This window comes from Scylla paramamosain, unplaced genomic scaffold, assembly GCF_035594125.1.
Source record: "Scylla paramamosain isolate STU-SP2022 unplaced genomic scaffold, ASM3559412v1 Contig47, whole genome shotgun sequence".
NCBI lineage: Eukaryota > Metazoa > Arthropoda > Malacostraca > Decapoda > Portunidae > Scylla > Scylla paramamosain.
The window spans coordinates 252,501-265,704 of NW_026973712.1; the positions used below are offsets into that span (position 1 = coordinate 252,501).

At 42.5% G+C, this 13,204-nt stretch overlaps 1 protein-coding gene across 4 annotated transcripts in view; it reads right to left on the reverse strand.

Moving 5' to 3' along the window:
• LOC135098145 (solute carrier family 35 member F3-like) overlaps nt 1-13,204 on the reverse strand; it is a 117,897-nt gene that overhangs the window by 33,133 nt on the left and 71,560 nt on the right. The window contains exon 6 of one of the 4 annotated variants that reach the window (XR_010266604.1): nt 7,465-7,666. The exons of the other annotated variants lie outside the window; for them this stretch is intronic. The gene's annotated coding sequence lies outside the window, so the exon portion shown is untranslated. Of the gene's footprint in view, nt 1-7,464; nt 7,667-13,204 lie in introns of those variants that run through there. 4 annotated transcript variants of the gene reach the window in all.

Sequence of the window (13,204 nt, forward strand, 5' to 3'; positions counted from 1 at the left end):
CCATCACAACACATTTGAGGTAGGGGCGGACACCAACTAACCCTGGCTGACCGTTCGTCGCCACCTCATCACCCTGCTGCCACCTCACCTCACCTCCCCACTGCCCATTGCCACGTCACAAAGACGTGCGGTTTGTGCACCTTGTACAGAGCTTAATCCTCGTAAATATAAATACACTGATACACGAACTAATTTATAAATAAACAAATAAATAAAATTATTTATATTCAAATTATCATCAGACTGATGATACACCAACCAGTCCCTTTAAAACAAATAAATTGGATAAAACTGAGTACAGACAAAGCACCGAGAGATTACCTTTAGATCCGGAACAGGGCGAGGAAAATACAGATACGTAAATACAGAAGGAAAGAACGAGCCGGCTGGACTACAAGGGGTCGGCAGAGTTGCTCATAAATTCGTACCTATTCTCAACAAGGCGAGCAGGGATTAGTGCGTGAAAGGAGGCAAGCCCAAATGGTTTCCGCCTGCCTGGAGATTCAAGTTCGTTGCATCTCGCGCGCGCGCGCGCGCGCGCGCGTGTGTGTGTGTGTGTGTGTGTGTGTGTGTGTGTGTGTGTGTGTGTGTGTGTGTGTGTGTGTGTGTGTGTGTGAGGAGGGGGAGTGTGTGGGTGTGTAAAGTGAGGTGTATTCATCGAAACATTTTTTTTTTCAGTCTGCTGTCTTTATTATCCTAAATATTGGAGCGACAGACAATTAATCAATATCGGCCGTCAGTTATCGATCAGACAGCCAATCATTCACTCGGTTCAATAATCCTGGGAATTTATCGGTCCTGTAAAAGTTCATCGTACTCTGTCAAGGTATTATTACTCACTCACTTTTTCACTCACTCACTCAATTCGTCAGTTCATTTATCAATGTCTTGCTTTAATTATGTACTCCTTCTTTCGGCACTTATAATTCCGGAATGTTGTATGGGTAGTCAGTCAGTCAGTCAGTGAGTGAGTGAGTGAGTGAGTGAGTGAGTGAGTGAGTGAGTCAGTCAGTCGATCAATCATTCAATCAATCAATTAATTCATCATCGTCCTGGAAAAGCGAATACTCCTCTACCAAGGTAAGATAAGTACAGGAACGAGTAAGAGAAGGAAGTTCACCTGTTCCTGCACCTACCTATCTATTCTTTAACATTACATCCCTTACCATGTGCATTTATCCAAGCGTAAAATATATGTTTAGATAAACCAGATAAAAAAAGCACTGTAAAAAAAACAAAATCTATCTCCTTAGCAATCTATATCTACCAATCTATAAATCAATGTAATTAATCTATCTATCTATCCATCTACGAAAGCAGACTGCATTTACTAACTAACCTAGCATCTACAAACTAACCATAACCATCTACTAACCTACCTACCTTACACCAAACACCTTACCAACCAACACGCCCATCTGCACCCACCTACCCATCCACATCCACACACACACACACACACACACACAACCTCCCAGTAATGCGTTGTTCTCACCTTCCCTTTCTACCATATCTCTTATTACGATGCCTTCCCACACTCCCCTTACCTCCCCTTACCTTCCCCACCTTCCCTCCAGCCTCCGCCTTCCCTTCGCCTCCCGACCCTCCCTTCAGGTGCCGTCAAATCCCATCAGGGTCGTCGGGGCACCAAGGGACCAACGTGGTTCTTTCTCCTTCACGTTTGAGCTTCAGTACATTTTTTTCCTTCCCTTAAGAAGCCGAGACGGAATAAAGGGAACAAAGAAATGGAGGAGGAGGAGGAGGAAGAGGAGAAGGAAGAAGAGGAGGAGTAGGAGGAGGAGGACCACTACCACCACCACTACCACCACCATCAGCAGCAGCAGCAAAAAAAGGAGCAAGAGACAAGAGAAAGGCAGGTTAAAAAAAAAAAAAAACAGTACGTGGAAAAATAACAGTGGAAGAAAGAAAATGAGAGATGGAGAGATGGAGATGCGGAGGAACAGGACGAGTCACTGAGGAGTACAGGAAATGAACGAGGCAGGGGACTGAAATGGAATAAAACAAGACAGAAAAGTTAGCAAAGAAAAAAAAAAAAGCAAGGCGAGCGAGGGAGGACAAGGAATGAGTCTACAATCGATCTCAGCTCAGGAATTGCGGGAGGGAGGCGAAGGGACTAGAGAGGAGAGGAGAGAGAGAGAGAGAGAGAGAGAGAGAGAGAGAGAGAGAGAGAGAGAGAGAGAGAGAGAGAGAGAGAGAGAGAGAGAGAGAGAGAGAGAGAGAGGTGGAAGTGCAATGGAAGAGTGGTAGAAACAGGGAAAGTAAGAAGTTAATTGAAGGAGAGATGGGCGTAAGAAGTAGGGTAGTCTATGTAGAAGCTGCAGAAGATGAGAACTGTATTAGTATAAGAAATTAAGCAATGTAAAATGTAGTGGAGATGTAGAAGAGTATAAACTGGATAAATTAGGGAAGTATAGTAAGCAGAAACGAGAGTCGTGTTAAGGATAAAGAAAATTTTGTGTTGTTATCATATTTTCTCTCATCCACATTCCCTTGACGCGAGCATGGCGAGACAACACTGCTACACGCCGGCAAGGAGGGGAAAGAGAAGGAAAAATAAGAGAAAATGTCATAACAATAATACACTTCTACCTATCCCTAGCAGTTATGTAGAAGGTGCAGGAGTGTATGGGTGTAGCTGGGTGTAGCTGCTGTTGCATAAGCTGGAAAGGCTAGGAAATATGGTACAGGCGTAGAGGAAATGTAATGGTAGCTGGAGGGAGTAATAAGTGTAAGGGTGAGTCTGCGGCGCGTAGGAAGCGAAGGAAGAGGAAACTAACCGTAAAAAACAAGTTCGTTGCATATTTTAACGTTTTTAGTCACTTTTCCAGAATTTAGACAACGAGGATTCATTCGCACGTGAATAATTACTCAGTTAACGTTTTTATATTCAAGCATTTTACTTAATAATCGCCTCTCTCTCTCTCTCTCTCTCTCTCTCTCTCTCTCTCTCTCTCTCTCTCTCTCTCTCCAGTTTTCATGACTTCAGGAATACTACATACATGAAGCGGATGAGAAAGTTTACGATGAAACGAAGAAAAAGGAACATTAATACAAGTTTTTATCCCAGGTGCTTCCTACCCCGGCGGTGATTGCAGCACATTTCCACGAGTGATGCCTGCCAATGATCAGTTCCTCCAGCGGGCAAGAAGACCCGTTCACCGATATTCGCGCTGCGCAGGTTGGCTGCCCGCTGCCTTCCATCGGTCGTGATTAGTGCTTACGTTCACGCGGTGGAAAAGAAAACGAGCATCAAATTTACCTTTTAAAAATCTTGCGCCCTCAATACGAGAGTTTTCCTGCGCAATATCTAGGCTGTGGGGACAGCACAAGCAGACGCAAGCACATACACAAGCAGAAGAACCAGCAGAAGAAGAATCACAAACAGCAAGTACGGAGGCATAAATTCAGCCAAGCTAACTCACATTTCAAAGGTTTTGCTTCATTCCCCCTTTCGCTTCTTTGGGAAAAACACACCGAGGGAGGCCAAGTGCACGGGGAGAGGCCACCTTTCTAATTATTTGATCCAAGTTTGCGCTGCAGGTAAGAGGAGGGAAGCTGTGCAAGGACAAAGGACAAGGAGAACTGAGTGGGGTGCGCGGGAATAACTTAGGGAGAAGTGAAGGGGAGCAGGGTTGGGGCAAGGGATGAAGGAGCGAGTAGAGAAAAGGTTAAGGGAGGAGAAGGAGAGGAAAAGGTAGTCGAGAGGAAAAGGTAAGATGAGTAAGGAAAGGTGATGGAAGGGAAAAAAGGGGGAAGATAACAAAGAGAAAAGGAGAGAGAGAGAGAGAGAGAGAGAGAGAGAGAGAGAGAGAGAGAGAGAGAGAGAGAGAGAGAGAGAGAGAGAGAGAGAGAGAGAGAGAGAGAGAGAGACAGAGAGAGAGAGACAGAGAGAGAGAGAGAGAGAGAGAGAGAGAGAGAGAGAGGAGAGAGAGAGAGAGAGAGAGAGAGAGAGAGAGAATAGATGGAGAAGTAGATAGGTGGGAAGAAGAAGACGGAGAATAAAGTAGAGAATTGGCACACAGGAAAGAGGAAGAAGTAGAAGGGTGAGAGAAAAAAGAGCGAGAAATGGAGGTAGAAAGACCAGGGAAAAAAAAAAGTAAATAAATGGGAGATAGGTAAGACGGAGAACAGATAAACAAGTATAGATGGGTGAAAGAAAAAAAAAGACTCCTCGTGGCAGGGACCTCCACGTGACAGTGGCTTCCTCCTCGTCTTCTTTCTCCTGCCTCTTTTTCTCTCCTTCCCCTTTTTCTCTTCATCTTTTCAAGGTCATCATCCAATCCACTTATTTCTTCATAATTTCCTCGCCTTGTAAAGTGACTTACAGCTTTAAAACAACATCTGTCGTGTCTGCAGAGTTTTAAAAGAGTTTCATTTGTGAATTAAACTCCAATCTTCGGTTTATTTAATAGTCATTCTTGGTCATCTTTCTCTTTTCTTGTTTTTGTTTTTGTCTATTTATCCGTCTCTCTCTCTCTCTCTCTCTCTCTCTCTCTCTCTCTCTCTCTCTCTCTCTCTCTCTCTCTCTCTCTCTCTCTCTCTCTCTCTCTCGAACCTAAGTACCGATCATTCCTTCATTACTTACATTCTACGAGATTAACAAAAAAAACTGCAATACATCCAGACAGGAAGAAGAAAACAACCTTTATGAGCTGAGATTCCCTTAAGAGGAGAGGTGATATGATGCTATCCACGGGCTCTTGATTTTTCCTGCACGTTGAACCCTCTGCACGACCGCTAAGGTTACCGTACCCTCGTGTTCCTGTGTTAGCCAGACGTACCCTGCCCATAATGATTTTCGTCAATATTGTTACACGTGCACGAGCCAGGTGACCAAACGCTGACATTTTGGCTATAGCTGATAAAAGAGAAGGTGGGTATGGGTAATATACGTCACGAGGGTTGGTTGTAAAAGGATGATTAGAGTAACGGTGCGATGAAGGGCACGGAGAGAAGCAAGACGAACTGTTTCAAAGGAGGAGTATCAATGCATCTTAAAAATTAGATTAGTTGATTCATTTTGGCTCTCCTCTTGTTTCTTTTTGGTAGCAGCGTTAAAAGGAGGCTTCTTTTCTCCCACCTGATACCTGATACGCAAAATAATACACGTGTACATGCACTACATTTGATGCTCTTCATTTCCGAATGTTTCTTTCTCTATACAAAATCCACATCATTCACTCTGCATTTCGTTCCTCCTCCTATTCCCAAAACATTATTCTTTTACTCCCCTGGTCCTCCCCGTCCATTCCTCTCCTCGCCTCTCCTACCCATCGTCCATTCATTGGCTTCTGTTTACTCCTTTCCCTCCTCCCTTTTCGCGCTGATATTCCTGCGGCCACATTTCCAATCACCCCATTTCGATCTCCGATAAACATGGATCAGTTCTCGAAACCCGGGCAGCGCTGGAGTGACTGATTTCGTTTCTTTATTAAGAGAAGCAATATTTACCCACATCTAATACGGTTTTTTTTTTTTTTTTTTTTTCTTTTTTTGCAGGTCTTGGTGTGAGGGATTCCGTGAACTCAGGTCCAAGGAAGTGATGTATTTTTGTGTGTACTAAGAGCTGCTCCAATAATATATGCATTACCGTAAATCATAGACATGTGGGGCGACCTTGCGAATGTTTTGTGTGCGTGAATAGAAGACCACGACGACGGCGAGAAAGAAGCCAACCAACAGAAAGAAGAAGAAAAGGAAGATGAGAGAGATGATGATGATGATGATGATGATGATGATGATGATGATGATGATGACAAATATCAACATCATCAATAAAGAGAGAGAGAGAGAGAGAGAGAGAGAGAGAGAGAGAGAGAGAGAGAGAGAGAGAGAGAGAGAGAGAGAGAGAGAGAGAGAGAGAGAGAGAGAGAGAGAGAGAGAGAGAGAGAGAAAGCAGGAATATACTTGTGTGCTTTTGCTTCTGTATGTACTCGTACTAACTTGAAAAAATAAATAAATAAATAATGGAAACAAATAAATAACTTACAAGAGAGAAAGAGAGAGAAATTGGGGAGAGAGAACAGCAAACATATACGAACCAAGCAAAAACAAAGAAAATGATGCGGGCAGGTGTACAGTACTCAGTAATGAAGGTGTGGATTGTGGCAGCCAGGTAAGACGACCCACTCACAACACGTGGACTACTGAATTACAAAGTGGAGGCATTCCAGACCAGGTGTGTAGGTGATGTGGCAGGTGTGTGTGGAATTCAGGTTTATACAAGAGGTCGTATGTGTAAAAGGTGGATGTGTGTAGGTGTGTGTGTTTGTTGTAGAGTAGCAATGACTGAGTGGTGGTAAGCTGTTGTCATCATTAGTAACTTCCATGGCTCTTTTGCAGAAGGATGGGTTCATTAAGTCACCGAAACTGTATTGATTGTTGATGTTATTCTAAGGTACTCAAGCAATACAGCTTTTTTTTTTTTTTTTTTTTGTTTTGTTATCAATTTTCTTATTCTCGTCCTTCTTCATTATGAGAAAGCTCTTTTATCCTTTATTTTGCTCTACGCTAGTCTCACTAACACAGACTAGATTAAACTTTATTGAATACAAAAGCACGAAGACTAAATAAATCATAATGAATACAAAAAAAAAAAAACTCTCTTTAGTTATCTATTATCCTTTAATTTCTTTCACCATCCCTAAATTGCCATTACCTTACTCAAACCAACCTCCCACTATCTATTCCACTCATGACGTGTTTTTTTTTTTTTTTTTTGTAAAGGGGGTGGGAAATGTCAACCTTCTAAAATTAAACTGCAGTCAAAACGTGGTGAGTCATATGAGTTACCAAAACATGTTCGTCTAAATAAAAAGTTCACTGCATGTCTTTTTTTTTTTTTTCTGGTCCTGTATTACTTTTTAGTGAAGGGTTTGTTGTGGATAACTTGCCCTGTACATCAGAGAGCAGAGTCACAGAATAATGTCCACCGTAATAAAAAGAGGCAGACTATGAGCGTAAACTATATAAATCTTGCAGCCGCGTTTAATTTTATCGTGTTGTTTATCGTGTTTTGTTGTATTATCGATCCGCCATATGTCAAGTCTTCACTCACCCAGCAGTCAGGTGTGTAACAGGATGGACCACCGCGCCTCCACTTGTGGCGTGGGACTCAATAAAATATGCACCAACATCACACGGCCCGTAAATCTGGTGGCTTATACACACACACACACAGACACACACAGACACACACACACACACACACACACACACACACACACATACACGTTCCATTCCGCTTTTTTTTTTTTTTATCCTTTATACTAAAATATCAAATAAAAAAGATGAGTGAGCCATGCCTTATCTACTTCTCTACTTGTATACTTTGTCTCTTCTCTAATAGTCTACCTTTCTTCAGCTTGACAATATTTCCACGTCTTCACCTACACATCTAGATTACTTATATATATTTTTTGTGTGTGTGTTTTTTTTTTTTTAAATAGTAACATGTGTAATGACTCAAATATTGTTACTTTTTCTCTCTTTTTATTTTTTACATCACGCTTTGCTATCATGCATATTCGTAAGGATAACTGGTTCCTGGTGTTCTTGCAAGTAGTGTTTGGAACCACGGGAAGTGTTTGGCAGGATAACTCGTCCCTGCACTCCTCTCTTCAGCTCAGTTTCGTTAAAGACACACCTGATGGTCGTGAGGGGGAGCATGGAGAGAGACCATGGCAAGGAGGGATGTCAGTGAGATTTACGTCTATTTTCACTTCCATTCCCTATATGACTCTCTCTCTCTCTCTCTCTCTCTCTCTCTCTCTCTCTCTCTCTCTCTCTCTCTCTCTCTCTCTCTCTCTCTCTCTCTCTCTCAACTATTTCTTCGGTACAAGGGGAGTGTGATGGCCCGTCAATATCCTTCAACATGCACACAGCACCGGCTTGTCTCCCGAGGATGTGGTCAGTTATTCATCCAATACCACGGAACTATTGCCACTGCATCGCCGGGGTTACACCTCTATTACCTCTCACTTATACGGCGTTGATTGACCGATCAACCCTGCAAGTGAGGATGGACAGCTGCTTCAGTCAGTTGCCAAGTGTGCACACAAGCCAGCCTGAGAGGGTTTCAGACCAAGGCAGTCTATCGGTCAACACACGGCCGCCACGCTATTCCGAGCCACTCAAGCTACTGCCAGGTACGGAAAGTGGTTTTAAAATGCCTCGCCAAAAGTAAACTCTCCATTCTGGTTTCCAAGTGAGTGTTATCATCGAAGTTCTGGAGTAAAGGTAATCGATTCACTTCCCTTAGGCGTGTTTGGCGGGAGTCTGATCTTTAGTACCACGCCTGACGCTGAGGTGAAGACTTCGTAAAATGTTGGTTCTATCTTTATGGCGGAAGTGAAATGCTTTATATTCTCCTATTTTTCATCGTCATCGGAGAAAATTTACTTTTATTCATTCCTTCGTCAGGCATGCTTGCACCAAGAGTACACGTGTAGCACAACTGAGGAGGAATTCCTGCGCCAGCAAAATATTTGTCTCGCGTGTGTGAACAACTTGTACTCTGCCCGTGTCAGGGGAAAGAAAAGTACCTGTCGTAACACACCGATTGTTTGGGCTACGAGAAAAAAAAACTTCAGGACTTTTGCCATTTTTCTACTCCTGTACTTACTTTACTTGCCTTTCTTGTTCCTTCCAGTGTTTACAAAGTTAATAAAAGAAAAACAATATCACAGTATATCACATTACAAAGCGGACTTTAAGATGTTACGCTCATTTTATATTATAACTACTCTGATACAAAGAATTTTACTTTTTTAACAGACAAATTTCGCAAGATCATTCCTCTCTTAAATTTCTTTATCTTATTTCTTTTCCTTTGGTCACATTTGTTTCTTTTGTAGCTCTGACTTTCCTCTCTTCGGCGCGGGTGAAGTGAGTACCCGATGAACAGGTCATCTGTCTTCAGACCTTAACAAAAAGCCAGTGGAGAGAGAGGCCATTCGTCTTTCCTGAGGCAAGTCAGGGTTTCCTTGGATAATGATTTGCTGTGCCTGTGCCGTAATCAAGTAAGAAACGCCGCTAAATATTAAGGCGAAAAATGACCACAGAGGTAAAGACAGCTACATGCAGCAGCTTGAGGTAGAGACAGGAGGGACGGCAAGAAAAGGAACACGGAGGGAGGAAGACAGAGAGAGAATGAAGGTAAGGAGAGGGCAGGCCATGACAAGTTAGGAGAAGGGGAAGAAAATAACAAACATCTAAGAGAGTATGGAAAGTTACTGTGGTGGAAAAAAAGAGAGGTAATGACAAATTAAGGCAAGCAGGTAAAGGAACGAAGAAATAGAGGGTATGGAACATTACTTAGGTAAGAAAAGGGAAGTTTGATATTAGGGGAAAAGGACGAAAAGGAGAGAAGATACTAGGGTCTGCAAAACATTCCCTGGAAGATATAAGAGGACAAAGGGGGACAAAAGGAGGAAGATGCAATGGGTAGGACTAGTGGAGGTCATAAATAGCCAGGGAAAAGGACGAAGGGAGATGTAGGAGGGTACAAAAAAAAATACTTGGGTAGAAAGAGAGGAAAGTATAATAAGCCAGGGAAAGGGGAACGCGGGGACGAGGATGCAATGAGTAGGGATTTGAGAGAGTCTGAAAAGTAAGGGAAGGGACAAAGGGAATAAGATGAGAGGGGTACGAAAAGTCACTGAAGTAGGAGGAGGAGGAGGGAGAGAAGGAGAACAAGGAGGGGAAGGAGAGGCCCGACAGACCTTCCACCCACGAAATTACTCGCTTACGTGGGATGCGTGCGAAAATATTTGCGCGGAAATGCAGTTTCTGGAGGCACGCCCACGGCTCATCAAGGTTAGGCAAACACAAATTCCTCCCTAATGAAGTATTTTTGCGGGGGTCTCTGCCTGCGTAAGTCACTTTCCTGGATATGGATATTTTCTGCCGGGAAGTGCACCACATTATTATTTTTTTTCCTGTTTTTATATTTCTTTTGTCACACGAATTATTTTAGTCAACTTCGTTCTTTTTATCATATGGACTGGTGAGAAAGAAGTTGATAGGTCTCTCTCTCTCTCTCTCTCTCTCTCTCTCTCTCTCTCTCTCTCTCTCTCTCTCTCTCTCTCTCTCTCTCTCTCTTACCCTCCTATTTTCACCTACAGTCGTTCCTGTTATTTGTTTCAATTTCACTTCACATAATTCAAGTAGCAATAACTTTCATTCGTTTTTTTTTATTTCCTGTCGTTGTTATTATCGTTGTTGTTGTCGTCGTTGTTGTTGTTGCTCATTCGGAGGCAATTAACGCAAGGATTTAATCGCATTACGCAGTTTGATTTATGCTCGTAATTGTTTAACAAGCGATAAATTTCAACAGTAAATACGACTTCACAAATACTGGATTCTTTGCTGCCACGGAAAAACAGAGTAGCAGAATGAACTATACCATTATTAGTGCGCGGGTGAGGCCGGCACGTGTGTGTGTGTGTGTGTGTGTGTGTGTGTGTGTGTGTGTGTGTGTGTGTGTGTGTGTGTGTGTGTGTGTGCTAAGTGACATGTCGAGGGCTAAGGCTAATAAACTTTGGAGCTCGAGCCCGCCCTTTGCAAGCAACAGCCGCATGATGTGACACAAGACGGGTCGCGAAGGGAGGCGGGGGCATGGACTGCGTGAGGCGGAGCTGGACAGGACAGGAGGGAGACAGGCTGGAAATGAAAAGTCGTTGAGGAAAGGGATGCGGAGAGTAAGGTTCTTTTGGTATGGGGTTGTTTATGAAGGGGTGAGTGTAGGGACGGAGTAAATAAAGTGAGATATGACAAGGATAGATAGATGGATGGATGTGTTAGATGGAATGGAAGCAGAAAGAAGTAAGGATAAACAAGTGTTGAAGTGTTAAGTATGGAGTTGTGGAGTGTGTCAATGAAGAGAAGGTAGATCTGGATGGTGTTAAGTTGGATCGATTGCTACTAAATTGATACGACCTTTGCCTCACGCATCACGCACACAAACATTAAAACAATAAAGGAACCAAATTCACGGTGTTTTTGATGCAAATGTGCCTCAAAACACAGTATCATTGCCCTGTTTGTCGCTGACGGGCGCCCATTAGCCCAGTGAATCATTCTATAATGGCATTACTCATATCAAATTCAGTCCACGCATGACAATATATGACGGACGATGTGTGTGTGTGTGTGTATGTGTGTGTGTGTGTGTGTGTGTGTGTGTGTGTGTGTGTGTGTGTGTGTGTGTGTGTGTGTGTGTGTGTGTGTTTCGCCTCAGCACTTGGTTCTTACTTATTTTTTTTTTTTTATTACTTATTCATTATTAGTTGATTTATTGTTACTAATTTATTGATAACTGGAAACAAACAAACATCTGACTCTGCGTACCCTGATGTTTAGCCAACATTAAGTCAGGTCACTTAAGGAATCCAGATGTCCTGAGTTTGGGCTGCCACACCCAGCTAAGCATTGGCCCCTATCGTTACCCTCACCCCAAACGTTCCGCGCACTTTGATCAATATAAAATTAAATATAACAATGCCTAACATATCCATTCTTTTCACGTCAAATGTGTGTATTATATCTTTTCTTTCTTGTTTCTTGAGTTGAATGACCCCCTTTTTTTTATATTTAACACCATTACAGGGACCTTAAGAAACCTACGTAATGTATTAGAGAAAAAAAATGAGACAATACATTCGTAATCAGCCCAGTTATTCCTTCAAGAAGCGAGTTCTGCGCGTTTATCTGCAGCACTGTATAGCTGGTGAGCCAACTTCCAGCGCGGCCATTGTAAATCATAGACATAAATTTTCGATCAATTTACGTTTAACGGATAAATTCCTCATTTTTTTAAAGTTAAGTCTCACGTGATTCTTCCGTATGTTCTCAATCCGGCTGGTGTAATTTTCAGCCATTACTTTAACATTTAGCACCCGGTAGGATTACATGTACGAAAAACTTGCATGTTGCGTTCGTGGAAGAGGAAACGGTGAGCCATCCTATCTTATTGTGCTCTGGCCGTCCCTCCTGCAGGGGGGAGAGAGTCAGTGGCCAGGCACGCGACGAGAACGAGAGAGAGAGAGAGAGAGAGAGAGAGAGAGAGAGAGAGAGAGAGAGAGAGAGAGAGAGAGAGAGAGAGAGAGAGAGAGAGAGAGAGAGAGAGAGAGAGAGAGAGAGTATCATGAGGAAGAAGAACCACTAGACCACAGAAGCCTTGCTGCACGTGGGCCAATGAACATATTCACAATAAACACTATCATTACTTCTGGTCAGGACAAATGGAGCGGCAAGAACGTAATGAACTGTGCTGGCTGTGCATGGAGGCAACCACTGGCGGAGGAACGTACCACACACACACACACACACACACACACACACACACACAACAATGGCTTTATTTAGACCAGTGTGTGTGTGTGTGTGTGTGTGTGTGTGTGTGTGTGTGTGTGTGTGTGTGTGTGTGTGTGTGTGTGTGCTCACCCGCGTAGTTATGATCTCCGGAATACGAAGAAAAAAGGCAACTAACCGCGTGTTGTTTTTCGAGTCAAAATGTTTGTGTTCAGATGCAATAAGACGCGTCCCTTGTAATAGCGGTTTGGTTTCGTTGTTGGTGTTATTGTTGTTGTTGTCGTCGTCGTGGCATTAAGACGAGACCACCTCCATCCTCCATCCCCTCTCTCTCTCTCTCTCTCTCTCTCTCTCTCTCTCTCTCTCTCTCTCTCTCTCTCTCTCTCTCTCTCTCTCTCTGATTGCCGTGTCCATTCAAGTCAATTACATAGTCAGTTCACTCTAATCAGAAGCTTAGGATATTGAAAGTGATGGTTTTTAGTTGGTTTACTTTATTAATAAGAAAAATGGCAGCATATTTGTCTTCCACTACAGTACAATCATATAAAAAATTACTAATGGTATAGATTGTATAAATGTTAGTTTTTTTTTTTTTTTTTAGTAGCAGCACATGTATATACACAAGGCAACTTGTTTATAAGTGGCTAAAGTTGCCTTTTTTTCACATTTCTTTTGTCATCATTATTTTTGTGGGTTGCACTCACACACTTGATCCTCAATGTGTTCAATTCATAGATTTCATAAGTTACTATTTGTAACTTATGAAATCTATGAAGATTTTTTTTTTATCTTTCATAATTTTTTCATTTTTTTCTGATTTTCTGATTTCATTTCAATTTAGTTTTTGAGTGGAGTATCTCTCAGTTGTCTC